Source organism: Centrocercus urophasianus, unplaced genomic scaffold, assembly GCF_019232065.1.
Source record: "Centrocercus urophasianus isolate 14NV4802_14NV808 unplaced genomic scaffold, USGS_Curo_1.0 seq_21, whole genome shotgun sequence".
NCBI classification, from domain to species: Eukaryota; Metazoa; Chordata; class Aves; order Galliformes; family Phasianidae; genus Centrocercus; species Centrocercus urophasianus.
This window is the reverse complement of record NW_024884767.1, coordinates 12,854,361-12,863,660: the sequence shown is the minus strand read 5'-3', so window position 1 is coordinate 12,863,660 and position 9,300 is coordinate 12,854,361.

Genomic DNA, 9,300 nt, shown 5'->3' with positions numbered 1-9,300 from the left:
ACCACCAACCTCCACATTTAATACTAGACCAGGCTGCCCAGGGCCCCATCCAACCTGGCCTTGAACACCTCCAGGGACGGGGCATCCACAACCTCTCTGGGCAGCTGTTCCAGCACCTCACCACTCTCTCTGTAAAGAACTTCCCCCTGACATCCAACTAAAATCTTCCCTCCTTCAACTTAAAACCATTTCCCCTTGTCCTGCTATTATCAACACTTTCAAAGAGTTGGCTCCCCTCCTGTTTGTAGGCTCCCTTTAGGTACTGAAAGGCTGCAATGACGTCACCCCGCAGCCTTCTTTTCTCCAGACTGAACAAGCCCAGCTCCCTCAGCCTGTCTTTGTAGGGGAGGTGCTCCAGCCCCCTGATCATCTCTGTGGCCCCTCCTCTGGATCCTCTCCAACAGTTTCCTCTCTTTCCTGTAGTGGGGGCCCCAGACCTGGACACAGTACTCCAGATGAGTAGAGCAGAGTAGAGAGGGAGAATCACCTCCCTGTCCCTGCTGGCCACCCCTCTTCTGATGGAGCCCAGGATACCATCTGCTTTCCAAGCTGCAGCTGGCTCATTTTAAGTTTTTCATCTACTAGGATCCCCAGGTCCTTTTCTGCAGGGCTACTCTCAAGCCCTGCTCCCAGTCTGTATGGATGCCTGGGATTCCTCCAGCCCAAGTGCAGAACCTTGTACTTTGCTGTTTTTAACCTCATTAGATTATCCCAGACCCACCTTTTGTGTCTGTTGAGGTCCTTCTGAATGGCATCTCTTTCTTCTGTTGTGTCAGCCGCACCACTCAGCTTGGTGTCATCAGCGAACTTGCTGAGGGTGCACTCAATTCCCTCATCGATGTCACTGATGAAGATGTTGAAGAGCACCGGTCCCAAGACAGACCCCTGGTGGATGCCGTTTGTTACCAGCCCCCACCTGGACATAGAGCCATTGATCACCACCCTCTGTCTGCAGCCTTTCAACCAATTCCTTATCCATCAGGTGGTCCACCCATCAAATCCACATCCCTCCAATTTGGAGATAAGGATGTGGTGGGGTGGGAAACCATGTCAAAGGCATTGCACAAGTCTAGGTAAATGATACCAGTTGCCTTCCCTTTCCTTATTTGCAGTGTTTGGCTGTGTTGTGATTCTGTATTGCAGTGGCTAAGTGAGGAAGCTGTGTCTTTAAATACAGGGTTTGCATATGTTGTCTTACAGCAGGGAGACTTTTGAGAACTATACAACTGCTGATCAGTAGTCAAAAGGCTAGAAATTTACCTCTAAAGGTATGTGACAAGTGCATGCTGGTACCATGTCTGATGGTTCTGTGGTCTGTGATCAGTAAAGCCCCTACAGCAATGCATTTTTAAAAAACTTTGTGCCCTAATATTGTCATTTATCTAACACAAAAAATAGATCTCCAATGTATATTACATAAGAAGCCTAGATATATGGTAGGTGGGATAAATATTTCTAAGGAAAAGGACCAAAATTCCCAGATGATATTTGTCCCTTTTTGTGTTTTGGAAACTAGCTATTTAAGCTAAGAATTAGGCACTGAATAAAGTTGAATTTACCATCAATATATTTATATTTTCTTACTGTTGCTCTATCACTTTTTGATAAGTAATCTTATATTAAATATATATATATATGTTCCATAAAGATAGAAGTGAAAGAAATCAAAACTGACATTGAAAAGTTTCTGAAGAAACTTTTTCATTGGTAAAACTGAGCAAAATATTTGAGCTTTTTGTGTTATTCTTCTTATGTACACTTTATTATTATTAGATTATACCAAATTTATTATTATTATTAGATTATACCAAAGTCTTGGCTAAGCTTTGGCAAAATGTTACGTTGAAGCCAAAAAGAAGAGAAAACAAGTGTGTCTGTGTTAACCACTAGGATAAATAAAATTACTATCAAGCTACCTTTCTCTTCTGCCATCAGAACTGTTGAACATGCTGTCCACAAACCCTTCCCATAAGTTAATACTAATGTATCCCTTCAAAAAAGGTCTTGATTTTCTTTATTTGTTATAGAGTCTATACTCTGAAAAATAATGGTAACTATAACTTAAAAAGGTTGGAAACAACTTTTGTAATTTCTAGGTCACAAATTCGGTCTTAATTTTGTTGCATTTCCTCTTCATAATCAAATTTGGATACTTCAGTGTTTGCTCATATCTGTGAAAAACATTTGTCTGTTGTGGTAAAATTTAACTTTCATTGTAGTCAGAGGCTTTTTTAATACTTTTCTTTATGTATTAATAATTGCACCCATACTAGCGCTTACAAAAAGGGGATTTTGGAAAGGATCTCAAAAGGTTCTGTAAACTGTTCTGAACCAGGATCAAGTACATACCAATTGCTAGTGGTAGAATCTAATCTTACTGATACTAGAAGTCTTCGACTGTACAAAATCAGTAACAGACTAGCCATAATGGATCAAACTGAAGTCTGTTTGGGTCAGGAGCTCGTTCTCAGATTGATGCCTACAGCATACGAGAGAACAGCTTTAAGAAATGGGACTTTACTTCATTTCAGAGCATTGATATTTTTCTTAGGATCTTGATCTTGAAAATGCAAAAGCAATCAATGGACATCAGACCAGTTAAGAGGTCAAGTTCTGTAGGTTTTTTTTTTTTCTTTACTTACATTCACTGTAAATAGTACAGAATACATTTTACTCTCTGAAATACATTTCATGTAGTTTCTTCCATTGAAAGCAGCACATGCTGTATATTAAGACATACTCTTAAGATTCTCCTAAGTGATCTCCTTTGATCACTTTGTACCTGATAGATAACCCTCATTAGTAGATTTTACACACACACATATATATATATATATTTAAATTCATTACGAGGGAAGCAAGTTCTTTACCTTTATTTGCATTGCTTTTCTTGCTGAGAAACAATTATATCAGTGGTTCCTAAAAGGTTGAGTTTTCAACTTGAGAATCACAAGGTCATCTTATGCAGTGCACAATACTTTCCAGAGACTTTTTCATGGCTCTGGATGAGGCAGTGGTGTTGCTCCATGCCAGTAGTACAAAGGAATAGAAGTGTGAGGGCTGTATTCCGTGCTCCCATCCAGGAGGCCACAACATGAGATAAATCTCAGTACAGTGCAAGACAGGGTCTCCTGATCCCTCTTCAATCTCTTAAAAGCAGAGGACATAATTTCACCCGGTTGTCTTTACTTTGGTGTTTTGCAATAACTCCATTATTCTGTAGTGGGTTACTATTGTTTTGAGTTGTAGGGCTAGTAATATGAACTGAAAGCACAAATTGAAACTGTACAGAGCCAAATATTTAGCTGATTTTTGTGTACTTCTTCTCCCATGCTTTCAGCAATTACTTTAGCTTTCAAGATGTTAGCACTAGTGCCAATCATGTTCAGCAGGGAAAACTTCACTGCTTGAATAGAGAATGAGGGATTGTCACAAAGATTAACCCAGTCTTCTGAGGCACAGACCAAAAGACAAAGGCTGAGTTTTTGTATCTTGATCTAAAATGAAGATTTTGTTTTTATACTGTCACAACTTCCATAAAATGTTGGTCAGTGTCCTTAAGGGTTTAATTTCTTCTCTTCTAGAATCCTTACACAGTTTTGTTTTGTTTTGTTTTAACTTAAGGTTGCATACATTCATATTTCTGTAAGAGTTTGAAAACTGTTAATGCAGTGATTTAGGAATTGCAAAGTATTACTTATGAGACAAATTTCTATTACTAAGTCTTATGTCCTCAGACTCTGCTGTATAATTTACAGTAATGCTCTAGATTGCTTTGGGAAACACCAGTTTCATCTGAACTCCTCCATAACTTCTGGCAGACCTGTCTAAATACCAAACTGTTGCAATATACATGGGTGTTGATAGTAAAAGCTTTTAGTTAACTTTAAATATGACAAGTTGTTCTGAACAGGATGGATATCAGTGTATGTATTTTAGATGGAGAAGTCTCTTGTATGGTTTAATGAGACCAAACAAAGCTAGACAGAATAAAACCAGTAGTATTTAGTTGTAAATTTTACTGTGAATTTAGTCTTCATGATAAAAAGTAGTGAACAAATGACCTAAGATAAAAGTGTATTGGAAACTATTCTGCATTGGCTATGCATTTTTCTAAAAGCTTGGTGCCATGAGATTGCACCAGATATTCCTAAATATGGTAGTCCTAAAAAATGTTGACGGTAATGTCTAATCCCTCTTTTGGAAGGTATATGTGTTTTTGTTTATGTAGAAGTTAGTTACAATACTTCTGTTAGACATGGCTGATTAAAATTTGCCAAGAAGTTTGAAGAATAGTTCCCGTGTGGATACTAAGTTTCTTCTTATAACATTTCAGATTTTATTGTTTCCATAAGTTTTCAACTTTATTCAATCCTTTGTTTCAAGATTTCCCAACAAATTTTAGTTATGATTGTTCAAATCTTCTTTATAATATATTGCATCAGATTTTCAAAGGAAATGCTGACAGCAGCAGTATTATTCTCTACATACCAAGCAGATACCATATGGTTTCAATAAACAGGCACCCCTGTTGAGTGTGGATCAAATCAAGACCCTTCAGTAAAATGCCGTGATAGAAATCTGCCTTTAGATTTGCTTTTGACTTAAAAATGGATTCTTTTAGAGTGTATCCTATCGCTGATGTATGTATGTAATTCCTGCTGATGCTAATAAAAGTTGAAAATGCTCGTAGAAGTCAGCTTGACCTTTTATACAACTAAATAAACAAAACAAATCATACGGAGTTTATTGTAAGTGATAGGAAGGCTGACTTGAAAGTCTTAAACATCATAGTCCTATTGGCATTACTATTAATGCTAAAGATATTAAAGTTTTCTGAATAGCCTTTGACCTGGGATTTTTACCAACGGTTGTTTCCTTTCTGTGATTCAACATAATAAAGGTAAAAATTAAAAGTACAAAAGTTGTATTTCCAAGAGCAGCATTAAATCAATCATGGTGTACACAAGAAAACTATTTTTATTTTGCATAGACCTTTCTTGGAATTTTATTGCCTGAAAATGCATCAATAATTTTGTGAAATCCAAATGTAAACAGACTGGAAATATAATGCATATATACAAAACTGTATTTCTTATTTCTCCTTTCTGCATCATTAACTTTATCCTCATTTTGCTTAAATGAATTTGTGCATTGCTTCCAAATAATTAAAAAAGAAAAAAAAAAAAAAAAAAAAGAGGAGGGGGATTGTAGGTTTGGAGTATGAGTGGTTGACTGCGAAAGAACATCTTGCAATGTTCTGTATTTCAGTAATATACACATATCAGTATAAAACTGAGTTTGCGGTACCTTAGTTTTTCTGTGGAAACTACAACTGATGAAAGTGCACTATTACAATTATTATTATATGAGCAAATATATTTGAGCAAATATCAATATATTGATATTTGATAGAGCAAATTCTCAGCTATAAAACACTTTTTCAGCATAGTCACCACCACTAGCTGTGTATTTTCACCATAATAAATAAAACCCTGCATGCTGCATTCATAAAGATCTGCACCAGTGAAGATGACCCACTGTTTCAGAACTGCTATGATGGTGTTGCTAGGACAATGTTACTCATACAGTTCACTTTTCATTGGCTCAAATAGATGAAAATCAGAATGTGCCAAATCTGGCCTACATGATGGATGTGGTAGGACAGTCCAACCAAGATTAGCAGTGTGCTCCATGGTTTTCAAACTGCCATGGGTCCTGCTGTTATCGTGTTGCAAGAGAAAAGTTGTTGTCTTCTTTAGCCTGACTCCGGAATTTCAAGCCTTCAACTTGTCAAAGGGTAGCTGGCAGAGCTAATGGTTTGTCTGGGTTCCAGGAAATTCAGAAGGATCACTTCTTTCTTTTCTATCCCAAAAGACAGCACACATTACTATCTGCAGAGAACTGCCTCTTGTATCTTTTGAATGTTCAGTGGGGAATCCACATGTTGCTACTTCATGGAGTGCCATTTTGACTTCAGCTCATACTGATGACACCAATTCTCATCACTGGTAATAATGCCATCAAGGAAACTGTCACTTTCAGTCTCATATTGGTTTAATAGGTTGTGACAAATTTGCATATGGTGTTATTTCTTTTTCTGTCTGAGTATTCATAGTACCCACCTGGCACAAATTTTGTGATATTCCAGAATTGCCACCATTGTTTCCAACGAGCTGAAGTCAGTTTTTAACTCTGGACACAGTTCCCCAGGAGTAATATGCCAATCTGTGCCAACTATCTGAATGAGATGCTCTTCACTTAATACAGTGACATATGTTGTGCATAGCCAGCCACAGTGTTGCTTTTTTTTTATATATTGCAGAATATTGCCACTGCAGAATCACACCACCCACTGCCTCACTGTGCTCACACCCACTGTTTGATCTCCACAAACATTTAGCAAGCATCGATGAATGTCAGCGGGTATATTTTTTTCCACATGGAGGAATTCAATTCCATGAGTTTTCTTCATACATACTTCTATACAAGATAGCATTTTGTCAGACTGCCCCTTTGCTGCACTCCATCACATGGCAACAACGTGTAGCGGAACACTGGTGGTAAGGTTTGGCCTCTACTGCCGTACCATGGCACATGCCCTCTGTGTGGAAAAAATGGCATTTACTAACATTCATTGATACTTGATAAGCATTAATGGAGACTAAACAGTGGGTGTGAGCAAAGTGAGGTAGTGGGTGGTGTGTTTCAGCAGTGGGAAGAGCAACAGTGGGGTCACCTCCACTGGTGCAGATTTTTATGAGTACAGAATGCAGGCTCTTGTTTACTGCTAGCAAAAATACATAGCTAATGGTGGTGACTATGCTGAAAAATAGCACTTTGTAGCTGAGAATTTGCTCAGTCAAACAGTGTTCTGGTGCTCTTTGCATCTGTTGTAGTTTCCATGGAAATAAATAGGAAGCATTATTTTTGTGGTGACATATGTATATGTATATACATAGTACACAGTACTATGTCCAAATAGTACATTTTGTACTAGTACATTTGTACGTAGTACCATATTCTAGCTCTTGTTCTTGCTCACAAAGGATATTCCTCAACAAGGCAAACTGTAGCTTTCACCTTCAGCCTCTTTGGTGGCAGTTCTGTTAAAAATATATATATTCAATTTTTTCCCCTTACTTTCCAACAGAAGGAGTGGTTTCTTATAGTTCAGTCATTCCACCAGGATTCATTTATTTTATAGGTTTTATTTCTAGTGCCATATGTTGCTCAGAAGCAGTCTGCTCCATCCACAATCATTTCTGTTTGAGCAGCCCTGTGCACTGTATGTCACTATAAAATAAATTCTGCTGATTTCTTTCATGCTATTTCAGCAATCACAATTATCTTTGCCATCTTTTCCTTCTTCTTGTTGAACTAAAAGCTATAAAATGTAGAAATGCCAAGTTTAAGTACACCACCTTCATGTGTTTTATATTAAAGACTAAATAGGGGCTTTTTGGCCAAATCAGTTTATGCCTTCCTGTCTAACTTAACTGCTATAAATATTAAGTACTTCGAACCAACCACACAGTGAAATAATGTTATCTTCCATTGTCTTTATTTTTCCTATTATCCATAACTAGCAGTCAAAGTGCTATTCATACTTTCCCCAGTCATCCTTGGTGTTCTCAAGGGGCTTCAGCACTAAGTTGGAAATTAGCTGTTCTTTTTTCCCTGCTTCCTATTTTTCTTGTTTGCGTTGATTGCTGGCATTGCTTGCTGGTCTGTCCTGACAAAGGACAGTTTTGCTCAGGGACTAACTTCTGTCTGGCCAGCATTGCATAATGTTAACTGTTGTGCAAGGCAACAACTGGCACATGCTGAGATCTTTTAGATGAACTCTTATCCACAAAAATGGTACTGGTACTGGTACTGCTACTGCTGCCTGAAAGTCTGTGCAATAGATCTGAGCATCTGCATCTAATTTAATCTTGCTATTTAATTTAATTACAGATTTCTTGTAAGAAATTGACTGCTGCTGTTATGGTAGCTTAGGAAAGGAAGAAGTCAAGAAGCGTTCAACTGAGAGGCTCCCTGGGAGGCAGGTAAGCGTTGCAATGCACAGCAGCTGATATTACACAAGTCATGTAAACCTCCATCAAGTCTTTGGTGCAGCAGTTCCTGAACTGGAACAAAAGCAGGTTTTCTGTCCCATTTTAGATGAGTGATGTTACAGTTGTTATGGGACAATGGTAGTGGCTCTAGTAATCCCTCACGGACTTTTTAATCAAAGTGAAGAAAACAGACTAATTGTGAACTAGAGGTGCTGATCTCTGTATGTGGAGCCTCAGATAAGGCAGAAATTGGGTTGCGTGAATCAACTTCAAACCCTGAAGTGCATATGGTGCCACTGAACTGGCTGACCAGATGAAAACAATCAAATTCCCTAAAAGTGGAAAACAGAAAAAACAGTCCTTCAGTCCTTTTTCTTCTACATATGTAACACATGGAGTTAAGATCATTTCATTCAGGAGATTATCTAATGTATCCCTATAGGCAGAAGCCACAACCTGCCTCCCTTAGCAATCAGATCAAGCCTGCAATTTATACCTAATGCGAAGTAGGAATCACTTCTTTGCTATTGTTAAGTTTCCAATCCTGTTGCGTCACTTTGTGAATGAAAAACATAGGATGTCAAAGGTTGTATAAATACACCTAGGTAAGGGAGAAATATACATAGGTAAGGTTTATGTACTTGTAGAATTTGAAAATCACAACTGTACAGATAAGATGGGATAATTAGGTACTTAAAAATGCAGATCGGTAAAAACAAAGAAGTTCTAGAAGGTGGACAGAAAAGATGTAAGCTGGAGTTTTTTATTTATTTATACAGTGAACTGCTGTTTGAATCATTCCAGTTCCAGTGGAAGAGAACAAGATGAGGTAAAGAGTATCCTTAAACAACAAGAAATTTCCTACCTTCTAGTTTTGGTAAACTTTGTGTTTATGGGACTGGTACACAAAGAGAAAGCAAAACAAGAGGAAAAAGCTCTATGCAATGAGTAGCGGTCCTGCAAGGTCAAAACCACTGGACAACTGATTCAGACATATTGCAAGATTGTGATTATGTATAAAAAAGTATATGTTAAAGTAATTCTACTGGCTACCTCTATACCTTTTAATAGAAGAGAACTTCAATGATCCGCATGGGATTTGGGGATCCAGTTGTTGTTTTCTTTCCTGCTGACAAGCCTTACAGATCTCTCTGGGGTGAAAATGATTTATGCAGTCATTAAAATGTTCTATAATTCTTTGTAGTCATATCTTCCTTAGCTTTTTCTCAGCCTGAAGTCT